The following is a 23,297-nucleotide window of genomic DNA, read 5'->3' as shown; positions in this document are numbered from 1 at the left end:
ACCATACAGATCCGTAATACTGTATCTTTTGGAGCATACCACATTTTTTCTGTCTGAATTTGACCTCCTACATAGGGATGAGTGGACCCGTGGATGTTCGGGTTTGCTGGGTTCGGCCGAACTTTGGGTCAAAGTTCGGGTTCGGGACCTGAACTTGATTCGAACCCGAACCCTATAGAAGTCAATAGGGACCCGAACTTTGGTGCACTAAAATGGCTGTAAGATAGTTGTAGTAAGGGCTAGAGGGCTGAAAAAGGAAGAAAAATAAGGGTAAGAGCAGGACAGTTGCCCTGCAAACAAATGCAAATAGGGAAATTACTTAAAATAACATAGAATATAAAAAAATAAAAAATAATCTTGAACTAGGATGCGGAGTTCAAAGTGGAGTAGGAGGTTGAGGAGTCGGTGGACATTGGGAAATAAAAAAGAGAATGCAAAGAGAAAGCAAGCTGCAGTATAACAATGGCTGGGTGTGGCCGGTATACTTGTCTACTCAGCACAACGTACGGACAAGTTCTGTGGGATCTATGCCTGGTTCATTTTAATGAAAATGAGCTTGTCCACGTTGGCTGTGGACAGGCGGCTGCGCTTGTCTGTGATTACCCCCCACCATGCTAAACACACGTTCGGGCAATACACTTGCTGTAGGGCAGGCCAGCACCTCCAAGGCGTAAAGGGCAAGCTCAGGCCATGTGCCCAATTTGGAGACCAAGAAGTTGAACGGGGCAGACCCATCAGTCAGAACGTGTAGGCATGTGCAGACGTACTGTTCCACAATGTTGCTGAAATGCTGCCTCCTGCTAAGACATTCCGTATCAGCTGGTGGTTCTGGTTGTTGTGGCGTGCTGACAAAGCTTTTCTACATTTCGGCCATGCTAACCCTCCCTTCTGAGGTGCTAGCGGTGCCCCAGCTGTGTTGACGAGTTCTTCCTCCTCCTCCTGTGCCTTCGCCTTGTGCTTCCACTGAGCCCCCGCTGTCAGGTGTGAATGCCATCAGCAGCGCATCTACCAGCATGTGCTTGTACTAGCGCATCTTCCAATCATGCTCCAGTGATAAAATTAAGGACAGCACGTTGTGCTTGTAGCGGGGATCCAGCAGGATGGCCACCCAGTAATCAGCACTGGTAAGAATGTGGGCAAATCGGCGGTCATTGCGCAGACACTGCAGCATGTAGTTGCTCATGTGTGCCAGGTTGCCCAGAGGCAATGACAAGCTGTCGTCTGTGGGAGTTGTATTGTCTGTGTCCTCTGTATCCACCCAGCCACGCTCCATTGATGCCCATAAGCTGGTTTGGGTGCCACCCTGCTGTAAACATGGTTCCTCCTGCTCATCATCCTCCTCCTCCTCATCCTGCAGAACTGTGCCCTGGCTGGACAGTTGTGTACCTGGCCTCTGTTGGTGCAGGAACCCACCCTCCAAGCCACTTGTGAATGACTGGCCTGATAACCGTGGAAATGATCCCTCTTCCTCCTCCTCTTCCTCCTGTGCCAAATCCTCTTCCATCATCGCCAGAAGTGTTTTTTCAATGAAGTGGGATAGTAACACTGAGGATGGCGTCATCGGCACTGGCCATGTTGGTGGAGTACTGGAAACAGCGCAACACGGCACACACGTCCCGCATGGAGGCCCACTTGTTGGTGGTGAAGTGGCGCTGTTCCGCAGAGCGACTCACCCGTGCGTACTGCAGCTGACACTCCACTATCGCCTACTGCTGCTCGCACAGTGTCTCCAGCATACTTACTGCCCCACCATGTCGCACGTCCCCGTGATGTTCACAATCCAATTTGATATCTGCTCTATCAACTTTCGATGTTCTTTTATGCGCCTACCATGGTGATCACAGGTGGCGGGGAATCAGGGTTCCATGCCGGAGAGGGAGCGTGAGAAAAAGAGACCAAATTTAAGGGAGCTAAATGTATAAAAAAAATGTGGGATCGAGCAGAAATGTGGGAAAATCTATTGAGGCGCAAATGTGGGACAAATTACAGAAGCCCAAATGTGGGCCAAAAGAGTCAAACAGAATTGTGGGAAAAGCTATTGAGGTGCAAATGTTGGCCAAAAGAGTATAGCGGAAATGTGGGACAAAGTATTGAAGCTTAAATGTCGTACAACTTTTAAGTTTAAGTTTAAGCATTGAATCAAAGGAGGTGGCGTGCATCAATTAAAGAAGCATTTAAATTTTTTTATTCCCTGTCACCTATGCAGAGCAGGGTTTTTTTCACGTCTAAAATTGGATAATGTCAACAATTGTTTATTGTCACCCGAAAATGTAAAATAAAAATTATTGAAATTTATTAAGCTGTCAACTAGGTAGAGGAGGGTTATATTACACCCAAAAATTGGTGAATTTGACCCTAAAATGTAACTGACAAATGTTATTTTTTTTTTTACCGGTCTACTAGGTATGGCAGTGGTACTTCACACCAAAAAATTGCTGAATTTCACCAGAAAATGTAACTGACAAATTTTCTTTTTTGTTAACCAGCCTACTAGGTATAGCAGTGGTACTATACACCCAAAAATTGGTTAATTTCACCTGAAAATGTTAATGACAATTTATTTATTTTTTTAACCGGCCTACTAGGTATAGCAGTGGTACTATACACCCAAAAATTGGTGAATTTCACCCGAAAATGTAAATGACAAAGTAGTGAAATGATATAAAATAAAACACGTACAAAAAAAAAAAAAATAATTGATTTATGAGGTGGAGTTCCATATGGAGTAGGAGTTTGAGGAGGAGGTGGACGTAGCAGTGTAGGTGGAAGCGGCAGTGGAGGAGGACGAGGTAGCCAACACAGGTTTTTGGTTTTAATTAAATTTTTTTTAATTAGGGTACACTCCAAAAGAGTGTGAAATATACAAAATACAAACCTGAGCAATTGCGCTACAGTATAACAATGGCTGGTTAGTGCTGGTATACATGTCTATTCTGGACAAGGTACGGACAAGTCCTGAGGGATCCATGCCTGGTTCATTTTTATGAACGTGAGCTTGTCCACATTGGCTATGGACAGGCGGCTGCGCATGTCTGTGATGACGCCCCCTGCCGTGCTAAACACACGTTCAGATAATACACTGGCTGCAGGGCAGGCCAGCACCTCCAAGGTCAAGCTCAGGCCATGTGCCCAATTTCGAGACCCAGAAGTTGAAGGGGCAGGCCCGTCATTCAGTTCAGTACATGAAGGCTTGTGCACACATACTGCTCCACCATGTTGGTGAAATGCTGCCTCCTGCTAAGACGTTCCATATCGGCTGGTGGTGCTGGTTGTTGTGGCGTGCTGACAAAGCTTTTCCACATTTCGGCCATGCTAACCTTGCTTTCTGAGGTGCTGGCGGTGCCCCAGCTGCGTTGGCGACCTCTTCCTCTGCCTTCGCCTTGTGCTTCCACTGTGCCCCCGCTGTCAGGTGGGAATGCCACTAGCAGCGCATCTACCAGCGTGCGCTTGTACTCGCGCATCTTACGATCATGCTCCAGTGAGGGAATTAAGGACAGTACGTTGTCCTTGTAACGGGGATCCAGCAGCGTGGCCACCCAGTAATCAGCACAAGTTAGAATGTGGGCAAATCGGAGGTCATTGCGGAGACACTGCAGCATGTAATCGCTCATGTGTGCCAGGCTGCCCAGAGGCAACGAAAAGCTGTCCTCTGTGGGAGGTGTATCGTCTGTGTCCCCTGTATCTCCCCATCCATGCACCAGTGATGGCCTTGAGCTGGTCTGGGTGCCACCCTTCTGTGAACATGGTTCCTCCTCCTCCATCTCCTCCTCATCATCCTCCATCTCGTCATCCTCCAGAACTGTGCTCTGGCTGGACAATTGTGTACCTTGGGTTTGTGGGTGCAGGAACCCACCCTCGGAGCCACTTGGGAATGACTGGCTGGAAACCCTACCAAATGATCCCTCTTCCTCCTCCTCCTGTGCCACATTTTCTTCCATCATCGCCAGGAGCATTTTTTCAAGGAGGCATAGAAGTGGGATAGTAATGCTGAGAACGGCGTTATCGGCACTGGCCATGTTGGTGGAGTACTCGAAACAGCGCAACAAGGAACACAGGTCTCGCATGGAGGCCCAGTCATTGGTGGTGAAGTGGTGCTGTTCCACCGAGCGGCTCACCCGTGCGTGCTGCAGCTGAAACTTCACTATCGCCTGCTGCTGCTCGCACAGTCTGGCCAGCATGTGCAAGGTGAAGTTCCACCTTGTGGGCCCGTCACATATGAGGCGGTGAGCAGGAAGGCCGAAGTTACGCTGCAGCGCTGACAGGCGAGCAGCAGGGTGAGAACGCCGAATGCGCGCACAGACGGCCCGCACTTTATGCAGCAGCTGTGCCATATCGGGATAAGTTTTAAGGAATCTCTGCACCACCAAATTCAGCGCATGCGCCAGGCAAGGGATGTGCGTCAAACCGGCTAGTCCCAGAGCTGCTACGAGATTTCGCCCATTATCGCATACCACCAGGCCAGGATTGAGGCTGACTGGCACAAACCACTCATCGGTCTGTTGTTCAAGGCCCGTCCACAGCTCCTGCACGGTGTGGGGTTTGTCCCCCAAACAGATACGTTTTAAATCTGCCTGCTGTCGTTTACCCCTGGCTGTGCTGAAGTTGGTGGTGAAGGTGTTACACTGACCGGATGAGGAGCTGGTAGAGGATGAGGAAACAGAATAGGAGGAGGAAGCAACAGGAGGCAAACTGAAGCACCCTGCAATCCTCGGTGGTGGAAGGACATGCGCCAAACTGCTATCCGCCTCAGGCCCAGCTGCCACTGCATTTACGCAGTGTGCTGTTATGGAGATATAACGGCCCTGACCGTGCTTACTGGTCCACGTATCCGTAGTCAGGTGCACCTTGCCACAGATGGCGTTGCGAAGTGCACACCTGCCTGATTTTGTCCCCTACTTGGTTGTGCGGGGAAGGGACGGCTCGCCTTGAAAAGTAGTGGCGGCTGGGCATGACGTACTGTGGGACAGCCATCGCCATAAGGCCTTTAAAACTATCTGTCTCCACCAGATGGAGTGACAGCATTTCAAAGGCCAGTAATTTAGAAATGCTGGCATTCAGGGCTAGGGATCATGAGTGGGTAGGCGGGTACTTCCTCTTCCTCTCCAGCGTTTGGGAGATGGAGAGCTGAACGCTTTCGTGGGACATTGTGGAGATGCTTGGTGACCCAGGTATTGGTGTTTCTGGCAGATCCTCTGTTTGCGGGGTGGCAGGTGGCACTGTCACTACAGAGGTGGATGAAGTGGCCAAGACTGCAGCAGAAGAGGAAGCAGGAGGAGCCAGAGACATTTGTTGGTTTTTGAGGTGTCTAATCCACTGCAGCTCGTGCTTTGCACTTAAATGCCTGGTCATGCAGGTTGTGCTCAGGTTGAGAACGTTTATGCCTCGCTTCAGGCTCTGATTGCACAGCGTGCAAACCACTCGTGTCTTGTCGTCAGCACATTGTCTGAAGAACTGCCATGCCAGGGAACTCCTTGAAGCTCGCTTTGGTGTGCTCGGTCCCTTGCTGTGGTGGGCAGTAGGAGGCGTACTGTCTAGAGGACGGCCGCTCCGCTTTTGCACCCTGCTCCCTCTTCTGCTGTGCTGGTGGCTCTGTGCGACCTCCGCCTCTTCCTCCGAACTACATAGGTCACTCGCATGACCTTGATTCCATGTGGGGTCGAGGACCTCATCGTCCTCCACATCATCTTCTACCCAGTGTTCACTTCTGCCTTCCTTGTCAGTCTGCACACTTTCGAAAGCCCCAGCAGTTGGCACCTGTGTTTCGTCATCACCCGAGACGTGCTGCGGTGATCCTCCCATGTACTCATCTTGAAAGATAAGTGGTTGGGCATCGGTGCACTCAATCTCTTCCACTTCTGGGGCAGGGCTAGGTGGATGGCCCTGGGAAACTCTGCTAACAGAGTCATCAAAAAGCAGAAGAGACTGCTGCATGACTTGGGGCTCAGACTGCTTGGCTGATTTGCAAGGGGGTGAGGTGAAAGACTGATGGACATAGGCTGCAGGTGCCAACTGTGGTCTTTCAGCAGGAGACTGGGTGGGAGACAATGTGAAGGAACTGGATCCACTGTCAGCAACCCAATCTACTAACGCCTGTACTTGTTCACGCCTCACCATTAGAAGAGCAGCATTAGGCCCGACCAAATACCACTGCAGGTTTTGTCGCCTACTCGCACCTGAGGAAGGGGTTTCACTTGTGCGTGTAGCTGGCACAGATCGCCACGTCTTCTCCCTGCAACAGGAGCTCCACCAGCAGCACCACGACCTGGGCCACGTCCCTTATTTGACACTCTCCTCATATTTTTTGAATTTAGGATCTGGCCCTAAATGGGTGTTTAATTAATAGTAGAATAGAACGACAGTATGTAAAGGGTGTTTCTCACACGGCCTGAACCAGACTAGGCCTCAATTAAAGATTTCTTTGCCCAAAATCGCTGTATTTCAAATGCCTGAATCAAACCCCTGTATGTAGAGGGTGTATCTCACAGGGCCTGAACCAGTGTAGGCCTAAATTAAATATTTCTTTGCCCAAAATGGCTGTATTTCAAATGGCTGTATTTCAAATGCCTGAATCAAACCACTGTATGTAGAGGGTGTATCTCACATGGCCTGAACCAGTGTAGGCCTGAAATAAATATTTCTTTGCACAAAATGGCTGTATTTCAAATGCCTGAATAAAACCCCTGTATGTAGAGGGTGTATCTCACACGGTGTGAACCAGTGTAGGCCTAAATTAAATATTTCTTTGCACAAAATGGCTGTATTTCAAATGGCTGTATTTTAAATGCCCGAATAAAACCCCTGTATGTAGAGGGTGTATCTCACAGGGCCTGAACCAGTGTAGGCCTAAATTAAATATTTCTTTGCACAAAATGGCTGTATTTCAAATGGCTGTATTTCAAATGCCTGAATAAAACCCCTGTATGTAGAGGGTGTATCTCACAGGGCCTGAACCAGTGTAGGCCTAAATTAAATATTTCTTTGCACAAAATGGCTGTATTTCAAATGCCTGAATCAAACCCCTGTATGTAGAGGGTGTATCTCACAGGGCCTGAACCAGTGTAGGCCTAAATTAAATATTTCTTTGCATAAAATGGCTGTATTTCAAATGCCTGAATCAAAATACTGTTTTTTGAAAAAAAATGTGTGTTTATCAAACCCCAGAAAATGATGGGTGTATTTCTAGCTTAAATTTCACACTGACTAATCAAGATGTTGTAGATTGCCAAAAAAGTGTTTTTTTTTGGTAACAGAATATGAAAGCTGTATATATTAAACTTGAATTTAACACTTGCTGATCAGGAAAATACAGTTTTTTTTTTTTTTTTAAAGTGTGTTTTTCAAACCCCAGAAAATGATGGTTGTATTTCTAGCCTAAATTGCACACTGACTAATCAAGATGTTGTAGATTGCCAAAAAAAGTGTTTTTTTGGTAACAGAATATGAAAGCTGTATATATTAAACTTGAATTTAATACTTACAGATCAGGAAAATACAGTTTTTTGGCAAAAAAGTGTGTTTTTAAAACCCCAGAAAATGATGGGTGTATTTCTACCTTAAATTGCACACTGACTAATCCACATGTTGTAGTTTGGAAAAAAAAAATGGTGATTTTCAATGTCCCTAAGGCCTCATGGACACGACCGTTGTGTGCATCCGTGGCCGTTGTGCCGTTTTCCGCTTTTTTTCACGGACCCATTGACTTTCAATGGGTCCGTAGAAAAATTGGAAAATGCACTGTTTTGCAGCCGCATCCGTGATCCGTGTTTCCTGTCCGTCAAAAAAATATGACCTGTCCTATTTTTTTGACGGACAACGGTTCACGGACCCATTCAAGACAATGGGTCCGTGAAAGAACACGGATGCACACAAGATTGGCATCCGCGTCCGTGATCTGTGGCCGTAGGTTACTTTCATACAGACGGATCCGAAGATCCGTCTGCATAAAAGCTTTTTCAGAGCTGAGTTTTCACTTAGTGAAAACTCCGAACCGACAGTATATTCTAACACAGAGGCGTTCCCATAGTGATGGGGACGCTTCTAGTTAAAATATACTACGAACTGTGTACATGACTGCCCCCTGCTGCCTGGCAGCACCCGATCTCTTACAGGGGGCTGTGATCCGCACAATTAACCCTTCAGGTGCTGCACCTGAGGGGTTAATTGTGCATATCATAGCCCCCTATAAGAGATCAGGGTCTGCCAGGCAGCAGGGGGCAGATCCCCTCCCTCCCCAGTTTGAATATCATTGGTGGCCAGTGTGCGGCCCCCCCGCCCCCCCTATTGTAATATCATTGGTGGCCAGTGTGCGGCCTCCCCCGGCCCCCCCCTCCCTCTATTGTAATATCATTGGTGGCCAGTGTGCGGCCCCCCCGCCCCCCCCCTATTGTAATATCATTGGTGGCCAGTGTGCAGCCTCCCCCGGCCACCCCCCCTCTCTCTATTGTAATATCATTGGTGGCCAGTGTGCGCCCCCCCGCCCCCCCCTATTGTAATATCATTGGTGGTGTCACGACCGCTACCCCAGCAGCAGTCGTGTCGCACCAGACGGAGGGGAAGGGGGACCCTTATCTACGGATGGGAATAGTATGGCCACCCCTGACTAACCCTAAGCTGGCACCTGTCTGCCCTGATACCCTAGACGGGGTGTGAACCCGTGCGGCGAGCAGGATGCCTAAACCCTCAGTCACCCTAAAGCCTAGAGTGGGGAAAGACCGATGGGAGCACTAGTCGCCATCACTCATGTCTAGGAGAACAGCAGGGGAAGACAGCAACAAACAAACTATAGCAGAGATAGACTTATCCAGTCACGAGCAGAGAAGGCGATCCCAATCACGACAGTCCACGCCGGACAAGAGCTCCACAGCAACACCATCAAACGATCTCCTTCAAAGGTCAGAATAGAACTGGAAGTAAGGACTATATCTGGCAATGACTGCAAGTCAAAGTGAAACTAATATAGTAGCTGGGAGTGGCAGACAGGACTCACCTGAGAAGGATGCCTACAAACTCCCAGTCAGGACAAAAAGGTTCACAAGGCAAAACCCAGATGACATACCCTGAACCACGGAGCAAACTCACAAGCTATCGCGAGTAGCAAGTCGCTGCGACCTTCTCCTCCCAGACCTGTCTGGATCAGTCACAGTCGTGACAGGTGGCCAGTGTGCGGCCTCCCCCGGCCACCCCCCCTCCCTCTATTGTAATATCATTGGTGGCCAGTGTGCGGCCCCCCCCGGCCCCCCCTCTATTGTATTATTATCATTGGTGGCCAGTGTGCGGCCTCACCTCCCCCCCCCCGATCATTGGTGGCAGCGGAGATTCCGATCGGAGTCCCAGTTTAATCGCTCTGGGGCTCTGATCGGTGACCATGGCAACCAGGACGCTACTGTAGGCCTGGTTGCCATGGTTACTTAGCAATATTACAATATTAGAAGCATCATACTTACCTGCTGGCTGCTCCGCTGTCTGTGTCCGGCCGGGAGCTCCTCCTACTGGTAAGTGACAGGTCTGTGTGGCGCATTGCTTAATGATCTGTCACTTACCAGTAGGAGAAGCTCCCGGCCGGACACAGACAGTGCAGCAGCCAGCAGGTAAGTATGATGCTTCTAATATTGTAATATTGCTAAGTAACCATGGCAACCAGGCCTGCAGTAGCGTCCTGGTTGCCATGGTTACCGATCGGAGCCCCAGAGCGATTAAACTGGGACTCCGATCGAAATCTCCGCTGCCACCAATGATCGGGGAAGGGGGGGGGAGAGGGGAGGCCGCACACTGGCCACCAATGATATTCAAACTGGGGAGGGAGGGAGGGGGGTCTGCCCCCTGCTGCCTGGCAACCCCTGATCTCTTACAGGGGGCTATGATACGCACAATTAACCCCTTCAGGTGCGGCACCTGAAGGGTTAATTGTGCTGATCACAGCCCCCTGTAAAAGATCAGGTGCTGCCAGGCAGCAGGGGGCAGTCATGTACACAGTACTCAGTATATTCTAACTAGAAGCGTCCCCATCTCTATGGGAACGCCTCTGTGTTAGAATATACTGTCGGATCTGAGTTTCACGATGTAACTCAAATCCGATGGTATATTCTAACATAGAGGCGTTCCCATAGTGATGGGGACGCTTCAAGTTAAAATATACCATCGGATTGGAGAAAACTCCGATCCTATGGTATATTAACTCCTGACTTTACATTGAAAGTCAATGGGGTACTGATCCGTTTGAAATTGCACCATATTGTGTTAACGTCAAACGGATCCGTCCCCATTGACTTGCATTGTAATTCAGGACGGATCCGTTTGGCTCCGCACGGCCAGGCGGACACCAAAACAACTTTTTTTTCATGTCCGTTGATCCTCCAAAAATCAAGGAAGACCCACGGATGAAAAAACGGTCACGGATCATGGAAAAACGGAACCCCGTTTTGCGGACCGTGAAAAAATACGGTCGTGTGCATGAGGCCTAAAGCTCAGATGCAGTGCTGGTGCACTGAGATTGCATAAAATGGCCGCGGCCGCCGCCCACCTAACTAACAGAATTATAAAAGTTTTTTTTTTTTTTGGTCAATGGCCGCAGGGCAGGGTGAAACTATTGTGCCCTGCACCCACACAACTATTTCTCTGTAGAACGCTGAGTTAGATTCTCTCCTATTCTCTCCCTGAAATCACAAGTCCAGCAGCATCCTCTCCCTACACTAAGCACAGCAGAGTGACGTGCAGCGCTATGTGACTCAAGCTTATATAGAGCCTGGGTCACATGCTGCTCTGGCCAATCACAGCCATGACATTAGTAGGCATAACTGTGATGGCTTCTAAGGTCAGACAGTTACCCGCTTGTTGATTGGCTGCTCTGCAGCCTTTCAAAAAGCGCCAAGAAAGCACCGAACACCGAACCTGAACTTTTACTGAAATGTTTGGGTTCGGGGGTCCAAAAATCCGAACCCGAACCTTACAGTTTGGGTTCGCTCAACCCTAACCACCACCTCTTCCTCCGAACTGCACACATCACTCACATGACCTTTATTCCATGTGGGGTCTAGGAGCTCATCATTCTCCACATCATCTTCCACCCACTATTTACCCTTGCCCTCCTTGCCGGTCTGCACACTGCAGAAATCCGCAGCAGTTGGCACCTGTGTTTCATCATCTTCATTATCATTAGAGACGTGCTGCGGAGGTTCTCCCATGTCCACATCCTGAAACATAAGTGGTTAGGCATCAGTGCACTAATCTCTTCCACTTCTGGGGCAGGGCTAGGTGGACGGCCCACGGAAACCCCACCAGCAGTGTTATCAAAAATCACAAGAGACTGCTGCATGACTTGGGGCTCAGACTGCCTGGCTGATTTGCAAGGGGGGAGAGGTGAAAGACAGATGCCTATGGGCTGCAGGTGCCAACTCTGCGGTTTCAGCAGGGGACCGGGTAGAAGACAATGTGATTTGACTGGAGGCACTGTCAGCCATCCAATCTACTACAGCCTCTACTCGTTCTGGCCTCACCATTTGTACACTGGTATTCGGACCTACAAAATTACGCTGAACGTCCTGTCGCCTACGTGCACCTGAGGAAGGTGTTTCATTTGAGCATGTAGCTGGCACAGATCGACAATTACAATGTCTCTTTTGTGAAAATATTGCCTTTGGCAAAACTTTGACAGTAACAAGTCAGGCTACTTTCACATCTGCGTTTTCCTTTCCAGTTTTGAGATCCGTCAGAGGATCTCAAAACCTTCAGAAAACGCTTCAGTTTTGTCCCCATTCATTGTCGATGGGGACAAAACTGAACAAACTGGAACTAAATGCACCAAAATGCATTCCGTTCCGTTTTGTTGTGTTCCCATGCTGGACACAAAAACGCTGCAAGCAGCTGTTTTGTGTACGTCATGGGATACTGATCAAGACGGATCCAGCATGAAACAAGTCAATGGTGCCGGATCCGTATTTTCAGACACAAGATAATACAACTGGATCCATTCGGAACGGATGCAGACGGTTGTATTATGGACCTGATATGTTTTTGATGATATCCTGACGGATCCAGCAAAAACGCAGATGGGAAAGTAGCCTAACTCTTATGTTACTGTTATATCAACATGTTACTAACAACATCTCCATTTACAGTGCATAAAATATCAGTCAAATTGACAGTTGTGTCATGATTTCAAGGATATATAATGGTTCAAGTCTTTCAATTTATATCCTATATGAATCCTAAGATCTATGATTCTCATTTTTAACAATTCTGTTTAGCCCCCCCACTTCTGCATCTCCAGACACCTTACTTTTGTGAATCTGCATTTGGAATATATATTATACTGTGAATTATATTAATCATAAAAGTGGAATGCTGCTCACAATATTTATCCCATACAATGGAGTTATTATGCTTATTTGCGTGATCTGTGTCACCTCACAACTTGTGGTAATTATTTTTATATTTTGCAATACTTGCTACCTACTGAGTTTCATTTCTTTGATCTGCATTTTGTGCTGTTACAGCAATGGGAATTGATTCTGAGAGAGAGAACAAAATAATGTATTTTGAAAAGATTAGAAGTTGTACGATTGTATTCCTTAACAGTTCTGTATTTTCTCGTCGTTTCTAGACAAATTTTGAAATGGCTTCATATTCTGGTAAACAATCAAGATCAACAAGTTTAGAGGCCACCATACACATTAGTTTATTGGCATGTAACCTACTGAGTACAGCAATATAATGTGTATGGGAAGCACCTAACTTTCCGCTAATAAGCAATGTCAGAGAGAAAGACCAGCCGAATTATAATTTTTTCACCCAATCCTTTTGTTCTCCCAGGAGATAATCCACCGCCAGAAGTGTCTGGCAGTGGCTTTTTCCTCTCTCCCCATTGACAAAACATACTGTACATACTCTAACAAATCTGTATGTATATAGGGGAGTTGGCAGGTATAGCCAATTGTTTGGCAAACAGTTATTAAATGTGTATAGCCTGCTTTAAGTATCACAGTGCCGTTGTGACCCTGTGTTGCCATGTAGGCTGGCTGGCTGGCTGCGCTCTTGCCTACTGGCTACAGTTGACATGTTACTGTGTATGCTGCTGGTTTTAGTTGTGCGTGTTTGCTGTGGACTTCTGTGGATGTGTGTGCCTGTGACTTGTATGCTCTCTGTGTTTGTTCATGTAAGGGTTATTGTTTCCCTGGTCTATGTTTCTGTACATCAGGTATCCTAATTACTCTGCTAATTAGACCTAAGCCTGGGAGACCGGGGGCCTTCACACACAACAGATTCTGTGGGGAAAAAATTTGCGACTGAAAATCATTTCCATTCATTTGAATGGGGTAACAAGCACATGGATTTCTGTAAGCCCCATCAAGGTCAATGGAACTGATTTTCAGTCGTGAAATTTTCTGCCACAAAATGCTGCGTGTAAAATCACCCTTCTTCTCCAGAAAAGCTGTGTGCAGGGCACATGCTATCCTGACCAGAGCGTTTGTGACTTTTGACCCGTATGGTCAGCCTGATTGTTCATCAATGTCTGATTTGGTTATTTTCTGTTTGGTCCGTGAAGGCCATGCTTCCTGAATGTATACTGATCCACATGGGTTCTGGTTTATGCCTTGATCCTGACTCTGATGCACATTCTGTATCTTTGATCTGGTTTGCTTGATTCATGTCTGTTTGGTCTGCTTGGGTTCCGGCTATGTGAACAGGTCCCTGAAGTTCTAACTGCGGATGCTTGTGTAACACCCCAGAGTGGTGTTACCACTACTGCACCCTGCTACTATCTCTAATTGGCTAATATAATGTCATCTTATGTATGTCTTTCCAGGTCCTCCACAATGTGCATTCATAATTTTGTTATGTAACTGTTTATTACATGTAATGTGCCTGGTTTACCAGCAGGTGGCAGCATAAATGGCAGAGCTATCCTTAGAGAGAATAGAACTTACCATTCCATTCTCCCCCTTTGGGCAGAAGTGAGACAGTCCTGCTTGCTGCCAGAAGGAGATGGGGCAGTTCAGGTTTAGACTCCATGTTGGAGCTGCAAGGATTCTAACCTACTTTTTGGCTGAACATAAGTCTTGACTGAGCAGAAAGATGCAAATCACATACACAATAGATCAGGGATGCCCAACCTTCGCCCCTCCACATGTTGCAAAACTACAACTCCCAGCATGCCTGGACAGCCTACAGTTATCAGTCTACAGCAGGGCATTGTGGGAGTTGTAGTTTTACAACAGCTGGAGGGCCGCAGGTTGAGCATGCCTGCAATAGATGGAGGTACACAGTTTTTCCAAAGCAGTTCCCAAAAATGTTCTGGCAAGGCTAACACAAAGTTCAGAATTCTCTATGTCTTTTTAGATGTAATCTCTCAAATCACAATTCCAGCAGATGGGTGCATAAATATTCAATATTTTCTGCAATTCTTGACAGTGAAGTGCAAAGCCACAAGCAGCAATGAAAGCTGCAGACAAATATGATATGGTGGTCAGAAGCCAAAACCCACCAAAGCAGTTAGTCCACTAACCAATATGTGTTGTCCTCACAACCTAACCATAGCGCCCCCTTTCAGCTGCACACAGCCACACTGGACTCCACTGACTAGCTGGTCTGTCTTCAACCAACTGAACGGATAGACCTCCTGTAATCAACTCCACTCTACTGGACAAGCAGAGGGAAGCCTCCTCCCTCCTTCTAGAAACATGCACAGTGGGGCTTCCTTTATCCTCACCAACACACACTTAAAGTAATTGTGTCAGACAAAATTTTATCTGCCAGTTAAAACCGTATAGCAACACCTATCCTTTTTTCTAATCAGTTTTTATTTATTTTTTGCAGATTTATTTATTCTTTTTCCTGAACATGATTAAAGGAGCTGCAATCGTGCCTGAGCAGTTCTTAACAACATTTAGAAAGTATTAAGAAAATTTACTTACGACAGCCACATGGGCCATAAATTCAATGATCTGGAGCTGACCTCGATTAGTGTCCTAATGGGACACTACATGTCAAGATATTGCATCCGTGAACATCTGAGAGCTGTGATGGCTGTCAACATTAACACTAAGGTTTGGAAGAGCACTCCTCTTTTCCAGCAACCATTGGGGGTTCAAGTTCATAGAGCCACAGATATGAAATCTTTTGAGATGTTTATTTGAATATTGTTAGGGTCTATACAAATATTAAAGAGGACTACTCTTCTAATGGGTCCTAAAAAGTCATAATATAGCAATGCCTTGTTCTCACCTGTGCTTAGTTAGTGCTTGGCCACTCTTTCTAAATAAGTCCACTGGCAAGGTGCTGGCAAAGTCCAGGAGAATGTCCAAGCACTTCAGCCATTCTTTTGCTGCCACCTCCATCATGCCACTGCCCCCATCATGCGACTGCTGCCACCTGCCTACCATTGTGTTCTGTACGGCTGCTGCTGCCTCCATCATGCCACTGCTGTGGCCTGCCAACCTTGATCTTCCGTAGGGTTGCTGCTGCCCCCATCATGCTGCTGCCTGCCAACATGTACCATACTTGGTTTAGTGTCAGGATGTACAGTAGATGATAACTAATGATTACTTGACGCAGAGAGGATATAATCTATATCAATTATCCAGGACCTTTTTTTTTAAAGTGCTCTGAAATGAATGTAACTTTTATCACAGGTTACTAATAAAATAGTCAGAAGGTGCTTATACATTAAAGTGTGGATGTAGGCGCCTAAGTTTAGGTCTTTAACAGATGCTGGGGATTCTCTGCAGTAACACAACTAGTTATGGGTGCTCACTAAAGTTTAGCAACTTTCACTGGGTGCACCATGCCACCAAAAGTAAGCAAAGGTAATTTGTTTAACGCCTGAAGCTTATAGCCAGATAGATTATAACCACTAGCCTTACTGCTAGATATTGCAGAGATGGGGGGGAAATAACCATGAAGTGGCTGTAGTCAGAGCATCTGCTTCTCTCCCACGCGTTTTTGCCATTTTGCATGGCTCGTCAGGGAGCAGCGTAATGGGCAGAATAAATTCTAATGGCAGTGGTGAGCATGGTGCTCCACCTCCTGTGGAGGCTCGTCTGCCCGTACAGCCAATTGGGAGCAGGGGAGTGGACTATAGTCAGTCACTGCTTCCCCCTTACATTGCTTACCCGACATGTAGTGGATGTGACTTTATGAGGGGTGGAGAGTTGCCATGGGGACCATAATGCATGTCACCAACTGGTTGCTCGTCAGATGTCAATGTAAAAGTACGTCAGTGTTGCACTGTATGTCCAAGATCACACGTGCTGCTGTGTAGAAGTTTCAGAAAAGGGCAGAGGTACATAGGTTATTAAAATTTGACCTGATACTGATATTGAAGAACAGGCTCCTCCGCCAAGATCAAGGTTAGTGATGGGATCAAAGAAATGGTTTAAAGGATAAATATTTTAATTTAAACCGTAAGGAACAATACTTTTTCAATCTAAAGATCTATTTGGCTTCTGCACTGAGGATAATTTTATCCCAGTCACCACCTCTTTGGTTCCGAGGTATACTGTACATTGTACCCAATGAATTTAATGGCAAGTGAATCACCATTATGTACCTGGATAACATGCCATTCCACTGAGGTATTCTTTTTATTCAGAATATCATTGTAGTGATCTCTCAGCTTCCATCTGAACTCCCTTTTCGTTTTGCCAACATAATCAGCGGGACAATTACATTTGTCAAGGTAGACGACGCCAATCGTCTGCCAATTCATAAAATCTCTGATTTCAAATTCTAAATTGTTGTGTGCACTGCAGAATTTCTTGGTGACCAGAACCTGGGCACAAGCAAGACAGTTACCACATCGGAACATGCCCATTGTCGTAGTGAGGGCTGATAGTGTCTTCTAACAAGTCTTTCAAGCTGCGGCCTTTTTTATAAGTGATTTCTGGACATGGAGCTATGGCTTCTTGAAGATCTAGATCTTCACAAAGAATGTCCCAGTGTTTTGTGATTGTTTCTAACCTGGGAGTGTGCTTCATCATAAATACCAATGATTGTGATAGGTTGTTTTCTAGCTATTTCGGCCTGTTTTGGTATCAGGAGTGTCACTGTTCTGGATTAACTGGTTGATTTGATGGCTGTTTTTAGAATCCCATCTGGGTATCCCCTATCGCAAAATCTTTTATATAAGTCCCCAGCCTGATTGATAAATGTCCGCATATTAAGTCAATTCCTCCATATGCCCTTTTTAAGGGAGTAAGGATGAGCACATTCCTAATTTAAGAGGCTTTTAGTAGTTGTTGCTTTAAGGGATGCTTTTGTAGAGATGATGTCATTATGTTCTCTTTCAATCAGGACATCCAAAAATCGGAGTTTGTTAGATTCACACCCAGCTGTGAATCTCAATCCCTGGCCATTGGTATTAATCATGGAGACTGTTCTTTAGAGCCTGTATACAAAACAAAAATATCATTGATGAATCTTAGCCAGACTCAACTCTCTTCTTTTTAAAGGGCAGATTTTAGAGGGAACACTGCCTGTTAGCTCCCAAGTGATTGCCTGTCAGCTCCCCCACCTCTAGAAGATGATAAAGAGTTTTCTTTCCTGTGCACAATAGGAAAGAAAACTGTGAACCATTGTCCAGAGGGGAAGAGTGCAGGGGCAGCATGTGGCATCGAACTCATCTATCTTGCAGCACTGGTGTACTCTGTAGGCTTTGTCAGGTCAGTACTCTAAAACTATTGAATGCCATCACAGGAGTGAAATGCCATGGAAATCAGCAGATCTGTCACTACACTATGCTGCCTTCACTGGGGGCAGCATTAGGGTGCTGACATTTTCCCTTTAAAAGGGTTTTGCAACCGCAAATCCCATTTCAATTAGGTCTTGAACAAATAAAGTAAAACATGGACTCATAGCTCCCCATTGCTCCATTCCTGCCCCGAAGCTCTGCTCCATACCTTCTGATCTTCAGCATATGACAAAAAAATGTGACTTGCCACTTGGAGACATTACACTGCTGAGATCATTGAATAGCTGCAGTGGCACACATGACCCCATCTAGAAGTTTTATATGTCAGGGACTGGAAAGAGCCTGGAACGGAGCCTCAGCACTGGTACTGTGAGGGAGCAGGTAAGTTCATTTTTTTACTTATGAAGAACACTATCCTGGCTTAATGAAATATGGTTTGGGGTTGCAAAATCTCTTTAAGGATACAACCATAATCATATGATGTCTTTAACTCCTTAAGGACACAGGCTTATTTCACCTTAAGGTCCAGGCCATTTTTTGCAAATCTGACCAGTGTCACTTTAAGTGCTGATAACTTTTAAAACGCTTTGACTTATCCAGGCCATTCTGAGATTGTTTTTTCATCACATATTGTACTTCATGACAATGGTTAAATGAAGTAAAAAATAAATAAATTTTATTTATAACAAAATACCAAATTTACAAAAAATTTGTAAAAAATTGCTAATTTCCAAGTTTCAATTTCTCTACTTCTATAATACATAGTAATACCTACACAAATAGTTATTACTTTACATTCCCCATATGTCTACTTCATGTTTGGATAATTTTGGGAATGATATTTTATATTTTGGGGATGTTACAAGGCGTAGAAGTTTGGAAGCAAATCTTGAAATTTTTCATACATTTTCAAAAACCCAATTTTTAGGAACTAGTTCAGGACTGAAATCACTTTGTGAGACTTATATAATAGAAACCACCCAAAAATGACCCCATTCTAGAAACTACCCCCCTCAAGGTATTCAAAACTGATTTTACGAACTTTGTTAACCCTTCAGGTGTTGCACAAGATTTATTGGCAAATGGGGATGAAATTTGAGAATTTAATTTTTTTGCCAAATTTTCCATTTTAACCCATTTTTTCCACTAACAAAGCAAGGGTTAACAGCCAAAGAAGACTGTATCTTTATTGCCCTGACTCTGCTGTTTACAGAAACACCCCATATGTGGCCGTAAACTACTGTACGGGCACACAGTAGGGCGTAGAGGGAAAGGTGCGCCATATGGTTTTTGGAAGGCAGATTTTGCTGGACTGGTTTATTTACACCATGTCCCATTTGAAGCCCCCCTGATTCACCCCTAGAGTAGAAACTCCATAAAAGTGACCCCATCTAAGAAACTAAACTCCTCAAGGTATGCAAAACTGATTTTACAAACTTTGTTAACCCTTCATGTGTTGCACAAGAGTTATTGGCAAATGGGGATGAAATTTGAGAATTTCATTTTTTTGCCAAATTTTCCATTTTAAGACTGTATCTTTATTGCCCTGACTCTGCTGTTTACAGAAACACCGCATATGTGGCCGTACACTACTGTACGGCCACACGGCGGGGAATAGAGGGAAATGACTGCAAAGAAAAAGGGGGTCAGTCAGCACATCCCAAAGCGCAGGGGCACGTTGCTATGGCTGAGAGCAACACTGTAAAACAAAACATGCAATGCAACAGCTCACTGCAAACCAAATAAAGTACAAAATTGCATAATAATTGCAAGTGCTATACTAATAACTTAGAGATGCTTGGCAAATCATTTTGTACAAAATTATTTGAGCCCGTCTGCCGCACGTCAAGTCGATCTCTGTAAGACGGAATGCAAGGAATGCAGGTACCAACATGCATGCCGGGCCCACTTTTTCTTTGCAGTTTGTACTGGAGGTGTGGCTGACACCTCAGTTGTCGTTTGCCCCATAGGCTGATTTTAATTAGTGTGAGTATGTTTGTGGACTCTCATAGCAGTCTATAGTGGCCATTTGGCACCAGGAGTGGTGTGGAGTGGGCCCGGCATGCATGTTGGTACCTGCATTTCTTGGATATATAATGGAGGCCATTTTGGCACCAAAAATGACAGAAAGTAAGGCAGGCCCAGCATGCATGTGGAACCTACACTCGCTGATTTATATGGTAGCCGTCATGGCACATAACAGGTAGGATTTAGTGTTAGGAACCCGTCTTACAGAGATCGCCTTGGCGTGCGGCAGACGGGCTCAAATAATTTTGTTTTACAGTAGAGGGAAAGGAGCGCCATTTGGTTTTTGGAGGGCTGATTTTTATGGACCGGTTTATTTACACCGTGTCCTGTTTCAACCCCCCTGGATGCACCTCTGGAGTCGAAACTCCCTAAAAGTGACCCCATTTTGGAAACTACGGGATAAGGTGGCAGTTTTGTTTGGACTATTTTTAGGGTACATATGATTTTTGGTTGCTCTATATTACATTTTTCTGAGGTAAGGTTACCAAAAATTGAAATTCTGAAATTTCATCTCCATTTGCCATTAACTGTTGAGGAACACCTAAAGGGTTAATAAAGTTTGTAAAATCAGTTTTGAATACCTTGAGGGGTGTAGTTTCTTAGATGGGGTCAATTTTAGGGAGTTTCTACTCTAGGGGTGCATCAGGGGGGCTTCAAAAGGGACATGGTGTCAATAAAAAAGGCCATCAAAATCGGCCTTCCAGAAACCATGTCAGACCTTTCCTTTTGCGCACTGCCTTTTACTGATACAGCAGTTTACGACCACATATGTGGCATTTCTGTAAACTGCAGTATCAGGGTAATAAATATTAAGTTTTGTTAGGTTGTTAACCCTTGCTTTGTTACCGGAAAAAACGGATTGAAATGGAAAAGTGCCAAAAATAGCTGTTTTGGCACCGTTTTTTGGGGGGTTTTTTTGACCGTGTTAATCTGGGGGGTTAGGTCATGGGGTATTTTTATAGAGGAGATTCTTACAGACGCGGCGATACCTAATAAGTCTACTTTTTTACAATTATTTAGGTTTTAGACTATATTATCCTTTTTGATACCCAAAAATTTTTTTTGTATCTCTAAAGTCTGAGTCATATTTTTTTGTTTTCTAGCCGATTATCTTATGTAGGGGCTCATTTTTTGCGGGATGAGAGGTCGGTTTTATTGGTACTATTTTGGGGGCTATATGAATTTTTGATCGCTTGCTATTAAACTTTTTGTTATGTAGGGTGACAAAAAAAGTTCTTTTTTTGCACCGTTTTTTTTTTTTTTGGACCGTGTTAATCTAGGGGGTTAGATCATGGGGTATTTTTATAGAAGAGATTCTTACGGACGCGGCGATACCTAATAAGTCAACTTTTTTACAATTATTTAGGTTTTAGAATATATTATCCTTTTTGATACAAAAAAGGTTTTATTGGCACTATTTTGGGGGCTATATAACTTTTTGATCGCTTGCTATTAAAAATTTTATTATGTAAGGTGACAAAAAAAGTTCTTTTTTTGCACAGTTTTTTATTTTTATTTGGACCATGTTAATCTGGGGGGTTAGGTCATGGGGTATTTTTATAGAGGAGATTATTACTGAATCGGCGATACCTAATTTGTATACCTTTTTAAATTATTTGAGTTTTTACAATTTTTTTGGGTGTCTCAAGTCTGAGAACCAGTTTTTTTATACGATAGTCAGTGGCTAAATTGGGATATAAATTTAGTACTCCATGGAAGTGTGGTACTCCCTGAAGCAACCGTCAATGCAGAGGCCCGGATCGGGGCACGTGTCGCACTGAGTAGTGGTGTCCTACCGTATCCCCCTCCTGCGACACACTCTGCACTTTTTTTGGGTTCGTCCCTTCTTTCCAGTATGGGGGACCACACCTGGAAAGTGTTGGCCAGGGACGATCCGAGCGCCTCCAGTTCCTGAGGTAATCCGGCCTGCTCTTTCCCGGTCCGAAAAGATCCTTGAGGACTGCCTCATAGAACTGAAGGAATTTCCCTGTGTTGCCAGCGCTCTGGGACAGCACAAAAGAGTTGTACAAGGCAACCGGCACCAAGTAGACCGCAACTTTTTTGTACCATGCCCGGGTTTTGCGCATGGCGTCATATGGCTTGAGGACTTGATCAGAGAGATCAACTCCTCCCATATACCTATTGTAGTCGACGATACAATCGGGCTTGAGGACCGTTGCCGCGGTACCTCGCACAGGGACAGGGGTGATGTCGTTACCATAATTTGTGGACAGTACAAGGACATCCCTCTTGTCCTTATATCTGACCAGCAACAGGTTTTCACTGGTAAGGGTACGGATCTCACCCCTGGGGATAGGTACCTGGAGGGGGTGGGCAGGGAGGCTGCGTTGATTTTTCCGCACGGTCCCACAAGCGGATGTGGGTCTGGTTGCGAGGAACTGGAACAAGGGGATACTAGTATAAAAGTTATCCACGTACAGGTGATAACCTTTATCTAGCAGTGGGTGCATAAGGTCCCACACAAGTTTCCCGCTAACACCCAGAGTGGGGGGACATTCTGGGGGTTGAATACGGGAATCTCGCCCCTCGTACACACGAAACTTGTAAGTGTACCCTGAGGTACTCTCACAAAGTTTGTACAGCTTCACGCCATACCTCGCCCGCTTTAAGGGAACATACTGGCGGAAAATGAGTCTCCCCTTGAACGCAATGAGATACTCATCAACCGCGACCTCCCTTCCAGGTATATAGGCCTGTACAAATTTGGCCCCAAAGTGATCGATGACCGGCCATATCTTATACAGACGGTCATAGGCAGGATCACCTTGGGGGGAACATGCTGCATTATCTGAATAATGCAGGCATTTCTGGATGGCCTCAAACCGGGTACGTGTCATGGCAGTACTGTAAAGTGGGGTCTGGTAGAGGACGTCCCCACTCCAGTAATTCCTGACACTAGATTTCTTGACTAGGCTCATGTGCAGCACGAGGCCCCAAAATGTCCTCATCTCGGCTGCACTGACCGGGGTCCAGCCACCGGGCCTAGCCAAAAAGGAGCCCGGGTGTTGAGCAACAAACTGTTGGGCGTACAGGTTCGTTTGCTCCACCATTAGATTTACCAGTTGGTCACTGAAAAAAAGACTAAAAAAGTCATATTCAGTGAAGCCCACTGTGGAAATCTGGATTTCTGATTGGCCTACAAACTCAGGAATCACGGGCTCAAATCGCTCTGGGGTACACCAGGCAAGTTCACCAGCAGGGGGCTCCGGTGGATTTAACTGGTGGGCCGGAAAACTAGTACGAGCCCCAGAGCTGCTCGTACTAGGGTGGGCCACAGGGTCACTAGCATGGCGGTCCCCTTGCTCCGCCTGGCGGCGTCTCCACCTCCTTGGGGGCTCATCATCGCTAGATGATGATGAGGATGCGGATGACAACAGGAAAGTGGAGTCATCCTCGTCCTCACTAGGACTCTCAGACTCAGAGGCAAGCTGGGCGTATGCCTCCTCGGTCGAGAACATCCGGCTGGCCATAGGGGAGTGTGTGTCTACGTGTGTGTGTGCGTGTAAATCTTTATTCAGTGTGCGTGTGTGTGGGGGCACGGGTGTTTGCATACTTATCCCTAAAA

The sequence above is a fragment of the Bufo bufo genome, chromosome 2, assembly GCF_905171765.1.
Source record: "Bufo bufo chromosome 2, aBufBuf1.1, whole genome shotgun sequence".
Taxonomy (NCBI): domain Eukaryota; kingdom Metazoa; phylum Chordata; class Amphibia; order Anura; family Bufonidae; genus Bufo; species Bufo bufo.
Note: the sequence above shows the minus strand (reverse complement) of the source record.